General features: G+C 44.5%; 1 long non-coding RNA gene across 2 annotated transcripts; it reads left to right on the top strand.

Moving 5' to 3' along the window:
• Window positions 1–2,986: 2,986 nt before the first annotated feature.
• Window positions 2,987–8,575, top strand: LOC140848217 (uncharacterized). Of its 2 annotated transcripts, XR_012128777.1 has the most exons (4): window positions 2,987–3,636; window positions 4,066–4,191; window positions 6,250–7,176; window positions 8,069–8,575. It is a non-coding gene; the product is annotated as an uncharacterized lncRNA (long non-coding RNA). The 2 variants fall into 2 exon arrangements; XR_012128776.1 differs by lacking the exon at window positions 2,987–3,636 and having other exon boundaries at window positions 3,862–4,191.
• Window positions 8,576–22,378: the final 13,803 nt, after the last annotated feature.

Consider the following 22,378-nt stretch of genomic DNA (forward strand, 5'->3'; position numbering starts at 1 on the left):
ATTCTCCTGATCCTGGTGATGTCCTGCTGGATGCTGGTCACTCAGACGGGGCTGTCAGCAACTTTGCAGGAATTCTAATCTGAATGCTGGTCCTGAACATGTAATCCCTAGTTACTTCCGCATGGTTCCTGAACAGCCAGAAGTTTCCTGGGCATGCTTTCCTGGCAGCCTTCTTGCTGCTTAGCAAGAGACCCTTTTAAATGCCGAGTGGGTGGGCGAGGCAGGTGGGGCAAGGCCTGGCGGGAGCCACAGCGTCTGAGGAGGCACCCACGCACCCCCAGCTCACTGCAGCTGGGGTGCCCCCCAGACATGGACACTAATCTTGCTCAGATCACAAATGATTTATTTGTTGCCAAACTTAGTAAATACTCATACAGTAAAAGGAAAGTAAATTATACAAGCACTATGAATGTGTTATGAAAAATCACAAGGCAGAATATGTATATATATGAAGTCTATGGATATGTAAACATTTATAAATACATCATTTTTTAGAGGGATGTACACTCGATGTTTTAGCTTTGTTTTATTTTTACAGAAATGGTATCAAATGGAACACATTATTCTGTAACGCGCTTTTTACACTTAACACTATATCTGGTAGTTCTTTACCATGTCAGCCCATGTAGTCTTTCTTTTTAACTGTTACAGAGGGTCCATTGTATGGATGCACCATGTTCTAAGTACTTCTTTTTGTTAACCACTTCTTGACAACAAGTGAGAGAAACAATCTATAAATTAAAAGGCACATAAAAGGCATATTAACCAATTAGAATTCATAGACTTCCTTTGATTCCAGATTCAAATTGTTAAAAAAGATTTATGAGATAATAGAGGCATTTTAAACACTGGATATTTGATAACATTGAGGTAATATTTTTGACAGATATTTAGTTTGCTTCCAGGGTGTTGCTATTTCAGAACAATACTGCAATAAACTAATATTCTTATCCACATATTTGACCATATTTCTAAAATAGTTAATAGCTAGAAGGAAATCCACTGGGCTTGCAGAAATGCACATTTTACGTTTTGAAAAATTCTGCCAGATTTTTCTTCAGTAGGGTACCACTGGGAATACACATTTCCCCATATTCTCATTCACTGAGCTTTCATTTTCTTTGTTTCTGTTTTCTTCATTACTATCAAGATTGAGCACGTTTACATATGTTTTTTGGCCATGTATATTTGTTTCATGGATTGCATTATGCCCTTTGCTTATTTTTCAGTTAGGTTGTCTTTTTTCTTGTGAATTTGTAGGAGTGTTTAAAAAATTTTAAATGAACTCATGTACTCATCACCTAGCTTTGTTATTATCAACTCATGGCTAATACATTCTCCCATCCACTTCTACTCCAAACAAGGATTATTTTGAACCAAATCTCCAACATTATACCATTTCATTTGTTACTATTTTAGTAAGTTAATCTAAAAGATGAAAGCTCTTAAAAATATCCACAATATTAGCATCATATCTAAAAAGATGTGGTATCATCAAGTATCCAATGTTCTTATTTCTTCCATTAGCTCTTATATTTAAAAAAATATTACCTCAATGTTATCAAATATCCAGTGTTTAAAATGCCTCTATTATCTCATAAATCTTTTTTAACAATTTGTTTGAATCTGGAATCAAAGGAAGCCTTTTATGTGCCTTTTAATTTATAGATTGTTTCTCTCACTTGTTGAAGAATTCTGGCTATTTTTCCTATGGAGTCTCCCACAGCCTGGATGTTGTTGATTGCATCTGATGGTCTCATTTAACACGTTCCAGTGTCCTCTGTGTTTCTTGAATTCCTGTAGTTAGATCTAAGGCTTGATGAGTCAGGATTGATGTTTTGACAAGAATACTTCATGGGCATGTTGTGTATTTCCAACAAGGCCACATAATTTTGGCTGTCTCTTTGTAAGGTTAGCAGCTATTCATAATTGTGTCAGTCTGGGTCCACAGAGGAAACGGAAACCATACTATAATCAAATGGGGGTGTTGTGTAATAGAAAGAGTTATGAACTGTGAGAGAAGAGTAACTACAAAGATGTAAAGAGACCTCTATAGGGTATCCTATATCTAAGGAAGAATAGTCCAGGGAAAACAAGCTTGGAAAGGGGTCTTCTTGATGCTGGGGCTCCAACTAAGCTGCAGAAGGTGTGGCTGTCTCACACTAAGTAGCTAAGTTCACTGGGCTTCTTAGGCAGAGCTAGTCCACAGTAACCGGCAGGTAAGCAAGCATCCATGGATGCAGGCAGGCTGAGGCTGGTGGGTGCTGCTATGGCTGGGAGGCCTGGTGTGCAGCATTCACATTGGCAGGATGGTGGGAAGCAATGTCCTGGGGCTCAGGCCCAGGCTGGGGCTCTGAGGTCTCCAAGGGATGCACATTAAGCATGTGGCTGGGGCCCAGCATGCACTATTGACAGGCCATACAGCTGGAGCAAGAAAAACTGAGACTGAGAAGAAAAACCCCTCCTCTGGCAATGTTCCTCCCACATTCTCTACGGACAAAGCCTACCATGGCACTCCTTGTGAAAGAGAAATGCTTTAGGAGTTCAATCCATTATTACAGACCAGGTACTGAGGGGTGGATTGGGGGCTGAGGGGCAAGGAGTCGGTGACTGATACAATGATCAGTGACTAGGTCCCTTATTCTTTGGGGTTATGGAACGGTTCTATTCTAATGCTGGAATATATTGGCTGGAATGCTCCTCCCAGGAGAAACATCCCACATCTCTTCAGTTGCCCTGAGACACAGTGTGTACAAGAACCTGGCTCTTTCTCCGTGCCACCATTTCCTCTCTTCTCAATAGTCTATGTCTTTAGGGTCCCAGCACTTTTTGTTTATTCACCAGTTACCTCTTTAGACTTTTGGCACCCTGGCATCTCCTTTTCTCTCTGGTTCAATGCCTGACTTCAGATCAAAGCTATTTTCTTACCACTTCCTGAATCTTGGCTTTACTTATAAATCCCCTGAACAGAGTGTACAGGAAGTGGAACTTCTCATTCATAATCCTGTAATCCTCACAAACATCTTATGAAATGGCTGTCATGTCCTGGTTTTACAGATGGGGAACTTGAACTTAGAAAGGTGAGGCAGGCATGTCCGGGACCTCAGCGGGTAGTGGGCAGAGCTGGGACGACAGCCTAAGTCTCCTTGACTCCGATCCGTGAGGGTTGCTGACCCAAGAGGACTCACAGCCTCCTGCTTACTTCTTGTCAGGTAACTGCAAACTCATTTGCCTCCTGGCTTCTCACCAGTTGTCTATTTTCTTCCAATTTTCCAGATCATTAGAAGTGCTCTCCAGAATCATCTTGAAACTCTCTTCCAAGATCACCTCCTCCAATAGCCAATTCAGGTTTTTATTTCCAGGCTGGGGTTTCTTCTCAAACAGTAGCTTAATAGCACTTAATTGCACTTAGCTCCATACTGTTTAATTGCAGTTTATTTCCTCTGGTCTCAGGATGATGGGACAGACACCTAAGCCCTCCCTCGTTTCAAAGGTGCTGTTTTTACCGCCCGCATCACCCACCCCTCCCTCACCCACCAGCGCCCTCACAGACGGAAGGGAATGAGGATGGCTCTCTTCACTCCCCGCCCTCAGGAGACTGTGTGGCAGCTGTGAGGTTCTGACCGCTCCGGCTGGGTAAGGCCTGCTGGTAACCAAACCTTCCTTCTCCAGTTCATCCTTCCTCCTTCAACAGCCCACCTGCCACTTTCCCTTTTCTCTTGAGCCATCCCCCCCACCCAGTACTCATCACTCCCCCCTCCTGCTGCCCCTTAGCCCCCTCACCACCCCCATTCTTTCCTTTTGATCCTTGGCCCCCTCTCTTCCTCTCTTTCCTTCCTCCTACCCAAGCTTTACCGGCAAAATCAGACATAATAACAAAAGAATGGGGCATAAGTAAACAGCTGCCTACCCTCGCTTGGAAGTCCCTGGAAACAACTTCCTTCACCTCCATTGATAGAGTGCCTCTGTGCTTCAAAGTGTTTGGCCCTTGCTCAAGGCCAGTCACAGCAGCCATGGAGTCATTGTGTTGAGATGAAGGCAAATCCAGGCAGTTTCTATGTTTAGATGCAACTGTGTTTCTGGAAAAGGCTGCGCATCACATAATAGGAAATCCTGAGAGTGCGAAGACTGTTTCCTGCCAGTTGAAGCATTATTGTCTTTGGCTGTTGTGACCATAGCAGAAACTTTCGAGTAAGTGGACAAAGGTATAGGGGGGGCAGGGTGAGGGAGGGGCAGGCTGTGATAGGTAGGGGAGAAGCAGTGAAGTGTGGCCCCAGGGAAAGTGGGGGTTTAAAATCATCAGCGAAAGTAAATGAATAATAGAACCCTGCAGAGGGAGAAGGAAAAACTGATTAATTTATAAAAACATCTGGGGAAATAGGGTCAGCAAGGGCAAAGCACTGTCAGTTCAGTATGAGCTATTCTAAAACGGTACATGACTAAGAGCGTACCTAATGGATACTGCTCAGTGGTGATGATGATGACAGTCGATGACGATGACAACAATGAGGATAGTGATAATACTGTTGGACAAAGTCACAGTTACTTTATTCAGGCCTAAGAAATGGAAGGCTCTTTCTGCTGTGGATCTCTGGATAATGCAAAGCAGTGCTTCTCATCCTTAAATATGCACACGAATCTCTTGGGATCACATTAAAATGCAGATCTTGACCTGATAAGTCTAGGCTGAGCCTGAGATTCTGAATTTCTAACAGTCCGCAGTAAGTTCTGCCAGCTGATCAGTACATCCATCCTGTGCATAGCTGCGGGACTGAGAGGACGAGCATGGGAATGGATCTTGAGAGCGTCAGTCTGGGTTGGGGGATGGGAAATGAGGCGGAGCTTATTGATGTGGGGCCATTATCTCATGACTCAGGATTCATATCCTGGTGAGGGCACAGATGATCTCTTATACTAAAGTAATAAGGAATCTATTAGTCGGGGTAGGGGCACCAACATCCCCGAGAAGCTCAGCGGTTGCCTTCTTCTACAGGCCAAGACTGACTGTAAGAGATGCTGCAGTGGGCTTGGGCCCCACTGTCAGTGGGGAAGACACTCTGGAATACCAGAGGCCAACTGAAGATGCTCACCCCTCAGAGTCAAGGGGGAAGTAATTGCCACACGGGAAAAAAGGCACAAGAGACAACCCGGGGCTCTTGTGATAACAGACAGACATGGTGTGCCTAGGGGTGAGGCCAGGGGCAGCCAGTGTGGGCACTGCTTACCTATGTGATGGAAAAGGTCAAAAGCAAATGAGCAGAAGGTTGACATCAGCTGCCACAATGAAAAATCATAATTCCTCACTTAGTTTCTAGATGTGAGTGATTTCTGAGATCCAGAGCACATTGACTGAAGGGGAGACCAGGTCCTGCAACATCCCACATCAATATTTGGGAGCTCTTCCCCTAGTTTCCTGTAGCTATTTACCCAAGGGATTTTGCAGTGGAAGACAGGAGAATACCTAGATCTTCCTAGGTTGGTGCTGATTGTAGGGGACCCAACCACCACCACCCCATCTGTTAGAGGAGCTCATGGAACCATGTGACAATGTCTCAGGGGGGTTTCCTGCCCTTTCCAAGGGTACATTGGACAGCTCCCCACAAAGAAAAAGGAGGAAGGGAAGGTGGAGGGAGGTGGACTGAAAGGAGAAGAAAAGAAAAAAGCACTGATTTGGCTATGTAGTATTTGGGGATTTTTATGCTGTGCATCCTTCCACCATGGCCATTTCAAGCCACCAGCATGCAGTCATTGAGCATGAAGTTGGGAAACAATGCCTCTCTGTGTGTAAACAGTATGGGATGAATTGAACAGCTGGCAGAACTCACCTGGGAGTCCACTAGAACTCAGGCCAGGCAAGTCTGGTGTCTGTTTTGGTGAATGATCCCTTCTTTCCCATAGTGTCAACACTATGAGCCTTACTGGGACTTCACCTTAATCAGTGATCTAGTAACAGTGAGATGACGCAGGAGCAGATGGTTTCCCATCCTGGGTTCAGGCTTCCACACCTTCTTCTCAGGACCCTCACTTCCCCACAGAAGACGTGCACAGGGCTGTGACTCCAACTTCCTTTGTTAAACACTTGGACAATCAGGTCCTAGACCTGGTTTTCTTCATGACTGGCCATTCAGCAGCAGGAGATGAGGGTTTTGAAAATGCTGCTGTGGAAGCCTCTGGCTTTCACTCTATGTTCTAAGTTGATGGGTGGCTGATCTGAGCCTGTCATTTTCTTCTTTCACTGTTTCATTGTAGTTACCGACAACTAACCAACACTACGATCTTCTGCCACTATTTTCTAACGTGCCAGAGCCATTGCATAAAGTGATGCGCCTCCTTCCAGCAGACTCATCTCAATTCACTGAAGATGAGAATCTTAAAGAACTTATCCACAAGCTGAGGAGAATGGAAATCTTGCAGAATCTTTCAACACTTTGCTGAACACCAACAGTGGAGTCTTGTTACCATTGGACTAGAAAACAATCTGGTGAGTGATCTGATTCCAAAATTTCTGCTTCCAAGGACAACTTCCAGCACCAGTTGTCTTAGATTAGGGTCTCCTGAATCAGACTCTGACACAAGGGTTTGGGTGCCAGTAATTTATCTGAGGGGATCCTAGGAAACAACTATAAAGACAAGCAAATGAAGAAAGCTGATAAAGCAGGAGCCTGCTGGAGGACACTGGGGCTCCATTCCACTGGGAAACACTCTGGAACATTCCTCGGAGCTACCCACTGCCCAGAGGGATGAAGAAGTTGATGTATTTATCCACACACACCTCAGCTGTCATTGCTTGAGGGCTGTGTCTGGAGGCATTAACTCACTGGCAGCCCAAAACAGTCTTTGGCAGAGAAAAACCAGGTGCTCACAAAGGCAGCCATTGGTCGTTAGAGGCAAGTGCCAAGGAGATATGGGCCCAGCATGTCAGCTTCTGCTGCATTTTATAGAGCTGAGCTAAGGGCTGGAGCAGCAATGCCAGAAAGATCCCGTCAGGCCTCGCTAGGAGAGGCTGGCAGTTCAGTGGTATGCAGTGACCTCCTAGAGCCGCAAGAGGGAGCCAGTGGCGCGGGGAGCTGGGCTTAAAAGAGCCACCTGCAGCTGCAGTGAACCCCCATGGCGAGACTGACCCCGCAAACGGAATCTGGACGGAGAGCCGAAGAGGAAGAAGATTGCGGCTGAGGGGTGAGTGGGTGCTGAATGGAGAGAACATGAGAAAAAACAGGACTGTAGAGTCAAATAGAGGGAGAGGGTGCAAACAATTTAATCAATCATGTTTTATACAAAAAATAAAGGGGTGGGGGACTTCCACCTTTTTCTTTGCACTGCTCTTATTTTTCTCAGAACAAGCATACATTATTTTCATAATTAACAGTGAGTACATAAACACATATTTAAAACAAAAGGAAAAAGTAGAGGAAGCAGTAAGCAAAATAACAGGAAAATCCCAAAGTGACCCTGAGTTCTAGGAAAAGCAATGTTGTTCCTGGTTTTTTGCTTTGCTGGGAGGCACTGCCCCCAGCCCTCCATCTCCATACACATTGTCTCTTTTGCCTTCTCTCATTCTCTCAGAAATTGTAATTGCCTTTGAGCACACTATAAATTAATAGAAATAAATTAATAGCAGTGTCAGTGTTTTACAATGACTCTTAACTGCAGCTGTTAACACTTCCACTACTTTATGAAGATAAATCCCCAAAGGATTGACCATTGATATCATGAATGAACTATAAATTCAATTATTAGAACTTCATTAGAAACAATAGTAAACTTAGTTGCCTCTCGGAAGCCTATGTTTAGAGAATTGTTTTGTCTGTTCTAAGAGGCATAGCTATAAAACAATGAGAATGATTTTAATTAAACATCTTAGACTCCATGTATTAATTGACATTTCCCCCGCAAGCCACAGGAACCAATATGATTACTACAGGCACCAAAGCATTTGGCTTAGGAAATTGCCCTCAGAGTCCATTTAGGAAAAATACAAAAAAAAAAAAAAATCAATTTCTGTCATGCCTCTTTGGGACTCCAAGTGTTATTAGCCATTTTAAAACGTATTTTATTCATTTGAATTCAGTCACAGGTGACTCAGAGCTTTTCTGGAAATTAATCTACTCTCAGAGGATGAAGACTAACCACCTCCATTAGCAGCTACAGTTACCAGAAGGAGAGGGGAATAAACAGGATCTGGTGTTGGGGCTGGAGCTCCATGTTTGATGGAAGAGGAGGCTGGATGCTCTCATCTTTGCAGAAGGCCCTCTCAGCCTGGCCCTGGTTCCCACAGCTGAGAGAAGCCGAGGGGCAGGGGGTAGGGGGATGCCGGTGTGGGCCACCTATGCCCACTCTCCGCGCCTCTGAAGGTAGGCCTGAGCTGGTATGCGCCATGGGGAAGCGGGGCTTATACTGTCCCAATGCTTCCTAACATTTGCATATCACAGATACATAGAAAGGATTTTTTTGTATAAAAAGCCAGAACAAGGCACTAGAACTGGAGGGTATTGGGACACATCTACATAGGGGCTGGTGAAAAAATTCATTACATTTTCCTTATGTTTTGTAATCATAATTATTGAATTTGTATGAAACTTCCAAATGAAATCTTTAAACATTTTAAATGAGAAGCTTGAGTTTGTTTCCATTAACATAATTTTTTTATTGATGTATAGTTGATATACAATATTATATTGGTTTTAAGTATACAACATAGTGATTTGACAGTTAGTTCCATTATTAAATGCTTACCCCAACTAGTGTAGTTACTCTGTCAACACAGGAAGATATTAAGAATTACTGACTATATTCTCTATGCTATACTTTTCACTAATTTATATTATGTTTGAGATTTTTGTGCCTCTTTATCCCCATCACCTAAGTTACCCACCACTTCCCCCATGGTAACCACCTGGCACTTCTCAGTGACAACATCAACATAATTTTTAAAAACTGGGTTTTATGCTTAAAATGGTTCCTTGCAACAATTCCTCAAGACACTCTAATAATAACCTCTTCAGAGTTTTGACAGTCACCATCAATGACCTGGTTTTCAAAAAAGGGTGATAAAAATTTTAAGACCAGTTTTACAACCATTCAAAAATTTACTACGTTTGAAATTATAACAAAAGAGAACTCAATTGTTCTTCCTCTTCTTTCATTGACAAAGGGAATGTTGACATGTCCAGTGATAAGAGGAGCAGATTTTGAATTCAATAGCATGTTTCCAGATTAAGTATTTCAAAATAAGAAGCTCCAGTTTGCAGAGGGTGCTGTATCCTTAGAATGCTTGACAGAGATCAGGGAGCTGGGAAGGCCAGAGCCCACTGGAACTTCCTGTCTCCTCATTCTCCACTGGCCACACCTTGGGCTTCCTTCTTGCTGCTTGGATCTCTGGGGCCAGACTCTTCCAGTAGCTGCACAGGCCCCTTCCAGATAGGTACTGCTGCCCTCCGCAAGGGCATGTGGCTGCCAGGGTGGGAGGCGGCCTCCTCCACTGCCATCAGCTCAGCCCTGTGCAGCAATGATACAGACAGCCACTGGCAGTGCTCCCGGCTCTCCAGCCTGGAGGCCTTGGAAAAGCAGGGTCTTGGGGCACACTATAACCCATTCAGAGCACCCCTCCTCCCCCATAACAAACCACTGTGAGAAAGCTGTTTTCTACTTTGGACCCAAGGGATTTCTCCATTTGCTACTTGCTCAGCCAGCTCCTCAGGGACAGGAGCAGAAGGGGCTCTCAGGCCTCAGCCCCAGAGGTATCATAGGATGCTCAGCTGATTTTGCACCCAGGGTCAAGCTCTTCTGGAGTTCATCAGGGTTAGCCAGAGCCACAGGAATGTATTTTAGGGTCCCTGTTTTAGGGTATCTGTTACTACTGAGATGTGACCCACACCTCTTTGCTGTTCAAAGTGGAGTATCTAAGAGTTGTTCCAGATGTGCTTGGAACCATGGTGTTATTGGAGTATGTGTATACTCACCCAAGGTAACTACTTTTAAAGGATCAGCTCTCATTTTGATATCAAGCTTTTCATGTTGGAAAAACCTGCCTCTTTCTATCTTTATACATAGTCCTCTTTTACTCATAGTTCAAGAATCCTGCTGCATTTCAAAGGCACTAATTTGATGTTCAGCTGAGTCAGCATGAAATCACCTTTGTGAATGGGCTACTTCTGATTTTAACCAGTTGTATCTCTGTACCTCTCATTTGTTTGTAGCCCCTCACCAAGTACCAAATTATCCCCCAAAATTAGCAGCTTAAAATGACAAACATTTACTACTTCATAGGTTCTGTGTGTGTCAGGAAACAAGTGGGGGCCAGTTGGGTGCCTCTAGTTTAAAATGCCTCATGAGGATGCAGTCACGCTGCTGGCAGGGGGCTGTGGTCTCATCTGAAGACTTGGCTGGGGGAGGACAGCTTCTAAGCTCACGTACATAACTGTTGGCAGGATTTAGTTCCTTGTGTACTGTTGGATTGAGGACCTCAATTCCTGGCTGGCTTTCAGCAGGAGACTGTCCTCTGCTCCTTGCCTTGTAAGTCTTCCCATAGGGCAGTTTCTACAACATGGCAGATATCTTCCCCCAGACAGAGCTAGCAGAGAGAAAGAAAAATCCCCCAAGATAGGAGCCACCAGATTTATAACCTAATCTTGGGAGTGACATCCCATTGCGCCAGCCATAATCCATTTCAGCAAGTCCAGCCCATACTCAGGGGGAGGAAAGGACACAGGGCATGAAAAACAGAGGCAGAGGTCTGTGCTGCCTATTGTAGCAGCTACCCTCTGCCCTCCCCCAACAGCCATACCTGCTCCTTTCCTCTGAGGCTCTATCTGGATTATCCTGGTTTCCCCATCCTTTTAAGAGAGGAATATGGCTTCATATTCATTCATCCACTCCTTCATTCAATAAGTGTGTCCTGAGGCCTACTGCATGCTAGATTTCATGCTAGGCACTAAGAAGCACTGACTGTAAGAACAGTTTCTTTCCTCCTGACCTCTTGCCTGGTACTGCACAGCCTGCAGCAGTCCTCTCAGAGGCCAGCTGGTGCCTGGATGGCCCATGTGGACCGGCCAGCTCAGGGACCCTGTGCCATCTGTCTGCTGACGGGACCTCCTCCTGATGCTACTTTCCTCCAACGCACCATGTCCCACTGTCGATCTGCTCACCTTCCCCTCTTTCCTGTGGCCAGACTTTGTCTCTCTGTCCTGGGCTTTCTTTGGCTCATCCTGCTGCCATCGAAGTGATGGCATCTCTCTGTGCCTCAGTTTCCTCACAGGGTAATGACTTGTACAGTAAACTGTGATCATACAGGAAACTCCTCAGAACAGTGGCAGGAAATAGTAAACATTTAAACTACATGCTTCTCAGTACTCTTAGTAGTATTCTGCACACCTGTTCAGGCAGCTATAAGTCAGTCACATTGCCACAGAATCATACCCATACAGTTGTGTGAGTGGGAACACCAACAAAAGCTTACGTTTCTTTCTTCCAACTTCATCATCACTTTGAAGCTCTTTTACTAAAAGCACATCTGATTTCATCATGGAAACATGAGCCTTTTCACACCAACATGGGATCTTTCCTCAGAGGTTCCGGTATTGCCCTCATTCACATGCTCAGCGCCAAGGCTGGAGTTCAGCTTGGTCCTCCACTGTGGCACCCTCGCCTGCTTCCCTTCACAAAGCAGGTGTTGCTTGGATATAGGGAAGCTTGCCCTCTCTCTTCCGTGTTGTCCAGGCTGTGTCCCTGGATGCTGAGAAATAGGCTCACTTCTTGGAGTGGGAATAAGTGTTTGCATACTCATCTTAGCCCACATCTGTGGCCTGATGAATAAACAATTAAGGAAGTTGGAACGCTTATTGTTCACCACAAGCCAAGATTTCCATAAGCCACAGAGGTGGGGGAGTGTGAGAGAGGGCCTGGCATGGGCTGAGAAGTGCTGTCATTGACACGCAGAGGTCTGCCGCTTCCTCATCAGTGGGTGGCCTTTGGGAAGCCTTTCTCCCCTGATCTGGCTACAGCTGCTTGCCCTTTCTGATATTTGCCCCTCATCCTTTCATGATTTTCTTTCTTAACCCCACCCCCAGCCCAGCCCCGCTGTCGTTCCTCCTGTAAGCTCAGCTCCCAGTGGGCTTTATTTCCTCCCCTTGGATCTTCCACCTGGGAGGAAGCACCCTCCCTCCCGTAGAGCGGATGCCCTGCTCTTCCTTCCCCCCGCCTGCATACCCCTTGTCCCTCTAGCCCTGCCCTTCTGCCACAACTATGGTTTGGGCTGCAGAGCAGCAGAATGAGGGTGTGTGCATGGGGGGCCTCCGTCTGTATGCCAGGCAGGTGGACAGTGCTTCTCTGGGTGAGAGTAACCAGCCCTGAGAAGCAGAAGGCACAGATGTTTCTTAGTGACAGAGGGTGACTGGCTTTAGAGCAGGGCAGCTGGGTGCGGAGTGATGCATGACTTCTCACTTCCCTCCTCATCTCCCTCCTTTTCTGCATCCAGCCTCATGTCTCTTATTAAAGGCTTTTTTGTCTCCGTCTGGGCCTCTAAAACTACCTGATAGGTGAGTGGTTGAGGATTAACAAGTGTCAATCAAGCAGTCTCCAGAATATTTGAAGAACTCCTACAACTCAACAACACAAAGGCAAATAACCCAATTAAAAAAATAGTAAAAGGATTTGAATAGACACTTCTCCAAAGAGTATATACAAATGGCCAATAAGCACATGGCAAGATGTTCCACATTAGTTGTGAAGGAAATGCAAATCCAAACTATAATGAGGTACCACCTCACATCTCCCAGGATGGCTATAATCAAAAAATAAAATAAGATAACAAGTGTGGGTGGGGATGTGGAGAAATCAGAACCCTAGTACATTGCTGGTGGGGATGTGAAATTGCACAGATACTGTAGAAAACAGTTTGGTAACTCCTTAAAAAACTGAATATACAATTATCATGTGGTTCAACAATTCTACTCCAAATAATTGAAAACAGGGACTCAAACAGATTCTTGTATGCCAATGCTCACTGCAGCACTATTCACAATAGCTGAAATGTGGAAATGACCCCAGGGCCCACCAACAGATGAATGCATAACAGAAGATGGTATAACCATAAAAAGGAATGAAGCTCTGATGCATGCTACAGCATGATGAACCTTGACAGCATTATGCTATGTGAAATAAGCCAGCCACAAAAAAGATGAATAAGATCACAGGTATGTGAGCCATCTAGAACAGGCAAATTCATAGAGACAGAAAGTAGAGTTGAGGTTACCAGGAGAAGGGAAGCAGTAGTGCTTAGTGCGTACGGTGTGTCTGCTGGGGTTAACAAAGGCTTTGAAATGGATAGTGGTAATGGTTATACAACATTATGAGTATGATTAATGTCATGACTATACACTTAAAATCATTAAAGTGGCAAATTTTATGTCATGTATATTTTGCCACAATAAAAACAATTCAAAACAAAAAGAAAAGGAAGGAAAGTGAGCTCCAAAGAACAGATATTGGACAGGCTCTGGGGTTGGGGGGCTGGAGGTTGAATTCTGTGGGCCATTTACTAAGAGAGTGACTGTGGACGAATGTTGACCTTGTGGAGAAATCCTCCTAGAGTCTCAGTTTCCTCACCTAGGAGGCAGCAGAGTGAAGTGTTTGAGAGCCTGGCCGCAGACCATGACTGCCTGGGTCCACGTCTGACCGACTGTATGTGTCACTTCTGGGCAACTGAGGCCCCTCGCTCTGTTTTCCCTACCTGTAAAATGGGGACAATACTACTTACCTCACTGTGTTTTTGTTAGGATTGAGCAAGTTGATTTGTGTAAAGTTCTTCAAAATAGTGTCTGGCACATAAGAAATGCTCAAAAAACAGTAGCTGTAAAAATGAAAGGTGGGGTAGAGATGGGGCTGGAATTATTTAGAGATTATAAACAATGAGTTATTTTTAAAATAAAAAAATTATAAAATACAAAAACAACCCTCATGCATACAAGCATTATTATACCTTTATTCCCCCTAAATTTTTAGATTTTGCAAATTTCAGATATATTTATTGAAGCTTAAATTTTCCTTCTCTTTCTTTTTCCATCTTGCTATGCTGGTGCCCTAGCCATTTTTTAAGTCAGTCTAAGCAGTAATTTATACTGTGGGGAGGGTTGCCAGAAAAATTATATCTACCTTAAGAGGTGGTTTTGAGTCTTAAGTAAGATAAATGTATGTGAAAAGTTCCCTTTTATGTCATGCAACATTCCTCAGCCCCATGAGACCTAATGCTCCCTTTTAATGACAGATATTTGTTTACAGCCTGCAGTAAGCAGAATTCTAAGACTCCCACCCCCTGAGGTACATGCTTTGTATAATCCCCTCCCCTACAGCATGGGCAGGACCAGTGAACACTATGAGATGTCCTTCCCATGATTATATTACTAAGCAATTGACTTTGTATTAGTAAAAAAGGAGATAGTCTTGAATGGACCTGACCTTTACAAGAAGGTATAATATTAGGTTCTTTCAAACAACCACATTGTTAGAGGGTCCGTAGAAGGAGCCATGTGACAAGGACCTGAGGGCAGTTTCTATACGCTAAGAGCAACCCCAGCTGGTGGCCAGCATGGAAGCAGGGACCTCAGTCTTACAACCTCAAGGAACTGAATTTTGCCAACTCAACTGAGCTTAGAGTAGAACTTGTTCTAGTTGATCCTCCAAATGAGGACACAGCCAGCAAACACCTCCCTTGATTTCAGCCTTGTGAAGTCCTGAGCAGAGGACCCAGTAAAGCTGTGTTGGACACCTTTCCATGGTAACTGCAGAGAATAAATGTGTGTTTTTAAGTCACTAAGTTTATGGTAATTTGTTACACACTGCAATAGAAAAGTAACACTAACCCTCTTTTCCATTGTGAAATTAAATTAGATAATATAGTCTACTTATAGACACAATTTAAACATTTCATTTTAAAAAATAAAAAATTACATTTAAAAAAATGTAATGCCTAACTATATTCTAAGGAGAAGTAAACAGAAGGTGGTCTCTAAGAGGACAATACTAAATAAATCTCAACAAGTGAATGCCCAGCCACAATCACCCTAGAAGACATATGGAAGAGGCAGATGTTTACATCTGTACAGAGAACTGCTGAGAATGTCACAGGTACAAATGCAGACTGACCTGGTGTTCAAACACTGCATGTAATTTTTCTGAAGTAGTGAACAATCCCTGGTAAAATTCTATAGAAAACAAAGTATAATCTTCTGTCCATTTGTATGCTAGCTACCTTCCCAAAACTGTCAGTGTGTACTAAAACCTTGCAACAAATAATTAGGTGTTATACACATATAACTATACACAGGTCTCTCAATCACATGACTGTGCAGTGGGACATTGACAAGTCATCTAAGATGCAGAAAAATTGTTTGGGACAGGAGTCCATCCACTAAAGGCCAGGAGCTCCCTTTCCTTGTCAGGGTAAAGTCCAACAGTCCCCCACAAATTTCCAGAATGAGCCCTGGGGAGGGGCTGCATTGTATCATTCAAGGGCTGTATGATTACTTTGTGGTGTCTCCCTGGCCAAGCTCTCCTCAGTTTGTCTTCTGGTGTTGTCATGCTGAGAAACAGGATGCTGTTAAACTTTGAAACACCTCAGGTATAGGGTTTTTTTTCTTGCTTGTTTGGCAAGATGGCAACATTGAAATTAAAAATACAAAGCCCCCCCAGTGGTGATGACCCAGGAACAAATTACTGCAGAGTGTCCCCTCACCCTGCACCGGGGGCAACTCCCAGGAGGGACATGTGTGTGCCAAGGCAAAGCCTGAGGCCCGGGGGTGGGGAGTGTGCTGGTGCTCTGGAAGCACAAGGAAGCACATGGGGCTGCCTGCCCACGGATTTCTGTGGCTGCCAATGTTGTCAGTGACAAGGTCACTCTGGCTAGTTCACAAGATGCCAGGCTTGGCTGACAGGCTGGTGTTCATTCCTGCTGCCCCCAAGGGCTACATGGTGAAGGGTAGTGTGCTTTCCAGCCAAAAAAGCAAAAGGGAGGAACAGAGTGCTGCCACTCAGACTGAGGGTCTGAGCAGTGTGACTGCCTCCATTCCCCGCAGGTGGGGGACCTTCCTACCTGGTGGGGACCTGAGCATCTGGGAGGGAAGGTCCTTGGGTTCAGCCTGGGCATTACAATACAGCACTAACTGGACCCTTCTGTGGGAGACTCTGCAAGGAGAAATGTGCACAGGTCACCTCCTTCCGAGCCTCTGAGCGCAGCCATCCAGCGCAGCTACAAGAGGGTTTCCCTCCTGGGCTTCCCAGCTGCCTGCAGCCTCTGCAGGGAGATTGAGAATAGAACAGCTTTCCAGCAAACCTAGAGGCTCCCTCGGTGCCTCAGGGCCTCAGAATCACGAGTTGGTTTTTAACTAGGTGTTAGAGCAGAACAGCACAGAAAACCCCACAGCCCAGCACCACCAGAATGAACCCACTGTCGGGATGCGCTCCTCCCACAGGTCCGAGAGCCTCTGTTGTCCTGGCAACCTGGATGCTGGAATTTTGTGTGACTGCCTAAGAGAATCTGGAGGCTACTGCTGCTTCAGAACTCAGTTCTGGGGTGGACTTGCTCTGGAAAGTACACAATATTTCCAAGTCCTGTGCTGGTTCCCACTCATCAGGAATAACCTTATCTCTCTTATTTCCAGACCTCTTCTTTTGTAGTCTACTCACAAGGGGATATTTCTGCTTCAAGCCAGGAATGGGAAGGATCTTATTTCATTTAATTCACTGGTCAGACACAGCCAGATCTCATACCATCTCTTTGCTCAGCCAGCAAAAAGGGCATCTTGTTGAAACTTCATTGGGCAGTACTTCCACTGCGGAGCAGCAACCGTTTCCCCAGCAGGTGGGACAGCAAAGTGGTCTCTGCTCCTATTAGCACCACCGAAGGAAGAGAACCTAACTGTGGGCTTGGAAAAGGAACACAGAGTAAGATTGGAACTTTCAGCTTCGAGACCAGTATGATGGTCTGAAAACGCTTAGTTCCAGCTCCCTCCTAAAGCCACACCTTGTCCCCAGGGCTGCTGTATCCTCAGTGACAGAACACACATTTCTGAAGATTTCCACACCTTTAAAATTGGATGTGTCTCATACGTCTCTTAACATTGTGACCTGAGGCAGTATCTTTTTTCTCTCATAGAACATAAAATAATGTTGTGTCTTATCTTATAATGAATAGTATCATAGTGCCTGTGAGATAAAGCAAGTAGACACGGCAGCCCTGGAGAGAAGTTTTCCTGAGGTTCAAATCAGTGGAAAATGCATTCTGAAGAAATCTCAGGTTGCAGCTTTTGGTGGGGTTATCAGATTACAAATGACAGAGAAGTAGTAAAATATTTCCAGAGCATCAGGGGATACTGTCTCAGCTCATGCTGCTCCCCCAGAGTGCCGTACACTGGGTGGCTTAAATCATACACATTTATTTCTCACAGTTCTGTAGGCTGTGAAGTCCCATGGTCAAGGTGCTGGCAGACGTGGCTCGTGGTGAGGTGTGTCCTCCTCGTTGCAGACAGCTCCCTTCTCCCTCTGTTCCCCGTGGTGGGAAGGAGCAGAGAGAGAACCAAAGAGAAGAAGCAAGAGTTCTCTGTCCTTCTTAGAGGCGCAGCCCCATCATGAAGACCCCACCGTAAGGATCTCATCTAAACGGAATTTCTTCCTATCTTAGTTTGGTCCAGCTGCTGTAACAAAAATGCTATCAACTGGATGACCTATAAACAGCAGAAATTAACTCCAGTTCTGGAGGCTGGAGGGCCAAGACCAGGGCTCCAGCTTGGGCAGGGGCTGCTGGGGGCCCTTTTCTAGGCTGCAGACTGCTGACTTTTTATTGCCTCCGCATACAGTGGAAGGAGCAAGAAGCTTTCTCAGGTGTCTTTTATCGTGGATTACCTCCCAAAGGCTCTACTTCCTAACACTGTCATCTTGGGGGTTAAAGTGGCAAGGTATGAATTATGGAGGCACACAAACACTCAGACCACAGCACCTCCCAGTGGCTCTAAAGAGTATCACACCTGGGGTAGGGCTTTGCCAGTTGGGTTTAGGGGGAGAGGTGGGCAGGAATACAATTTAGTCCATGGCAGATGTCACTGAGAGTGATGTGGTGTGGTCATTGGATGACGGTTTTCCTAAGTCACTTCTGGTGGAACATAGCACATACAACATAGTGACTTGCATCTGTGTGCCCTGATGATTATTTTTGACATGGCACAAAATACAGAACATTAGCTCTTTTCTGGTCAATGATTTTAACAATGGTATCCTAAAATTTCTTATTTAGTTAGTTATAGCTTATTCACAGCGAGGCGGTACACTGACGAAGCACTTACATCCTATGCAGAAAACAGTTCCCACTGACTGAAATCAGCAATGTGGAATTTAACAAAGCAAAATAAGTTTTCATTTGGGTTCAAAGAGTCATTGGCATATGTGTACGATGAAGGAGGAGGCAGTGGGCTCACCCCATGTAGGGGAAGGTGTTATTCAGCCTCCAGTGTGATGTGAAGCAAGAGCGTGATGGAGTTGTGCAAATGGGTAGCAAAACGAACTGCATTTAGAAAGTGTCCTGGCCTTAAGATCCAATGCTTCTACCGGGCTCTGGACACAGATGAACATGAAGCAGAGTTTCTCACCCTCAGCACCGTCGACACGTCAGGCCAGGTAATTCTTTGCTGTGGGGTCTGTCCTGTGCACAGCAGGATGGTAGCGACCTCTGCCCCCAGTCACCAGTAGCAGCCCCCTACCCATCCCAAGTCACTACCATCAAAAATGTCTCCAGATGTGACCTAATGTCCTCTGGGAGTTAAAAATCACCGTCAATTGAGAACTGCTCATAAAAAATGTCATATTCCACTTTTGGAATCATAATTTAACAGGGTAACGAGCTAGAAAAATATAGGAAGGGCAATGATTACATTAAAGCATTAAGGCATTTAGTGAACATGCACAACATACAAAGCACATGCTGATGATGAGCATTTAAAAGCAAAGTCCTTGGGCTTCAAGTGTCCATTAAGTGCTCCTCATTCAACATGGTTCCTTAATAATTTTCAATTATGTGAAGAGCTCTTGATTGCAGATGGTATGGACCAAGGGTGTGGAGGTCACAGGAAGGTAATTTTAGGATAAAATGAAAGCTTTTCTTTTTAAAGATAATAAAAATTACATTAGTGTACAAAGCAATAAGTCAGAGCTTCTCCCCTTTACCTTTACTATTACACAGATTATAACGTGGAGATTCCCCAGGTCCCACTTAAGTGGAACGGACTCATGTCAGAAAGGTCACAGAGGTCGCCTCCTCTGGCTTCATAAAGAGCACAATGAAACGGCCACGTCAGCGGCGCCCTCCTGCTTCTCCCCCTCTCTCCTCCCACTTTATGGAGAGTCTTTCTTTTTCTACACTGGTCCAACATTTAATATATTTTTAATGGTAACACTTTCCTAAACTCCACAGAGGAAGACAGAATAATTAAAAACAAGAAACACCCACATTCCCATCGCCCAGGTTTAACAACCGTCAATATTTTGCCACATTTCTCTCATTTATCCTTTTTTCCTTTTTTTCTAAAGTATTTCAGAAGAGTTCACACACATCACGTTATTTCACTACCCCATACTTCAGTGTGCATCTCAAAAAAAACCTATATATATATATATATATATATATATATATATATAATTTCAAGACTTTTATGCTGTAAAATCAGAGAATGGACAGTGAAGGAGAGAGCTGAAAAACACTGAGGGAGAAGAGGCAGGGATGGGATGGGGAAAGGAGGAGACGGGAAGGATTTGTCAAATCTGCATCATCAAGAGCCGCTGCTTGGGGGTGAGGAGCAGGGTTCTGGGGTGGATTACCTGAGCAGCTAGGAAGACTAGGTTTCATCAAAACAGGCAGAAGAGACAAGGGGATACTGGAAAGATTATTAACGATTATATTCGATCACCCTTTGATTCCTTCAAAAGACTCAAAGACTGAATTGTAAAAACCTGTCTTTTTCAGATTTAAATGTTAAAAATAGGACTCTATTCTCAGTCTGAGCCATGTGGGACTTGGCTCCGCCAAGGTACATTAAATGTGTTAGTTTATCTTACAAAGAAAATGGAACACATGATTTTTCTCAATATTGTAGACATCTTAGAAAGACTACTTTTTTAAGGATTCCCTCACAATGAGCAGGCACTGTGCTCAGTACTTTGCATCAACCTAGCTTGTTTAAATAAACAGTAACTTTATGATAAGGGCTATTATTATCCCCATGTAACAGAAGAGGAAAGTACGGCTTAGCAAGGTTTAAACGTCTTGTCCGAGGTCAATGTTTTTGGGGGCAGAGCCAGGTTTGAACCCAACTCTGTCTTATTCTAAGGTGTGACTCTCAACCACTCCTGCACACCGTGTGAGGGGGCTGGGAGCCACAGCTCTGGGCGGGATGTCCGCTTGATAGGCACAGAGAGGTCTGTGGCTCTGTGCTGTTGGAAACGCCGCCCCTGTGAGTGTGTCTTCCTTTCTCGGGGCTCCTCACGGGTTTCTGCCTTTATAAATTCCTGTAAAAATGCAAACTTTCTCAGGAAAGGCAGAATGAGAGATGAATTCACTGCTCATGAACGTGACGAGCTGGAAGGGAATTGTCTTAGCCTGCTCAGGCTGCTCTAACAAATTACCATGTGCCAGGGGAGCTAATAAACAACAGAAATTGACCTTTCATGATTCTGGGGGCTGAAAGTCTGAGATCAGGGTGCCAATATGGTCAAGTTCTGCTGAGAGTCCTTTTCCATGTTGTAAACAGCCTACTTCTTGCTGTATCTTCACATGGTGGACAGAAAGCAAGCTAGCTCTCTGGGGGTCTCTTGTATAAGGCACTAATTCCATTCATGAGGGCTTTGCCCCCATGACCGGAGCACCTCCCAAAGGCCCCACCTTCTAACGCCATCCTATTGAGGGTTAGGATGCCTACATATGAATTTTGGAGAGACACACACATTCAGACCATAGCAGGAATAAAGTGATTAGGGGCAGGAACTTTGGACTTCAGCAAACCTGGTGTCATTCAAATCCTGCCTCTGCTCCTGCACAAGCTCTGGGATCTTGGGCAAATTGCTTAACTTCTCCAGGACTCACTTTTCTCTTTGGTAAAGGAGTAGTTATTTCATGACTATAAGAGATGGAGGCAGGCAAAGGATGAGGGAAGACCGGGATGCTTTATAGGCACTGAGCAGGGAAACAACACAAACAGGCAGGAGTGTCAAGAGCGAGTTCACATGTGGGGCTGGCAGTATTGGCCTTATGTTCTGCCTATATTGGATGTTTGAGGAGCCTTCAGCGTATGCCCAACAAAGTCTATGTCATAGTTCCTGAAGAGTGTCCCTGGGTATCACCCGTCTGGGCTAGACTTCCACCAGGTGGGTGGAAGGCACCTGCTGACAGGTCAAAGTATGACCTGATGGGATCATGCATGGAGCCTGAACCATCTGCTCACAGAACAGCCTCTTAATGCAGACTGGAAAGTGTCAATGGCCTCGTCATCATTCAACACTGTAAAGCACAGCAGACCTCCGGCCTTACACAGAGGGACCAACCACAGAGGTGGGCTTTCAGTGCTGAAACTGGGATCATCCATCCAGGGCAAACCAGGGTGAGCTGGTGCTCCTTCTTGTGCAGTTCCTGGGGGGATCTTTACAAGTTGTCTGTGTGGATGGCACCCCCTTGTGCAAGGCACAGTTGATATAATTACACACCAATCCCAAAAAGTTACTTTAAAAGTCTTTCTGGTTAAAGTTTCAATTATTATGGGCAGTTTGTGCTCTCAGTGGTTAACTCCAAGTGCCTCCATAAATGAGAAAAGGCTAGAGAAATAAATAGCAAAGTTATTTGGGCTCTTTGTGGAGAAAAGGTCAATCTTTTTGGCTCTAAAAATAAATAACAAAATTACTTGATCCCTGTTCGAAGAATGAGGCCGATTTTTCCTCCTGAACTATTTATTCCTTCAACATTTTTGCACATTAGAAAAGATGAACTAGTACAAAAACAACCATATATGTTCCACGTAGTTTTTGATAATTGTTAACATATTGCCATATTTGTGGTTTCGCTACACACACACACACACACACACACACACACACATACACACTCACTCTCTCCTCTCTCTATAGTATGTGCATGTGCCATACTTGAGTTCTTTCTTTCTTTGCATCTTTTCTGTATTTATTTTCTGTATTTCTTTCTATATGCAAGGAAATACTTTAATATACTTTTTATTCTTTGATGTGAAAATAAGCTGCAGATAGCATGATACTTCACCTCTCATCACATCATCTCCAGTGCCATAATTACACTTAAGAAGATTAATAATTCCATATAATAACTTAATATCAATAT

Source organism: Manis javanica, chromosome 3 (genome assembly GCF_040802235.1).
Source record: "Manis javanica isolate MJ-LG chromosome 3, MJ_LKY, whole genome shotgun sequence".
Classification (NCBI taxonomy): domain Eukaryota; kingdom Metazoa; phylum Chordata; class Mammalia; order Pholidota; family Manidae; genus Manis; species Manis javanica.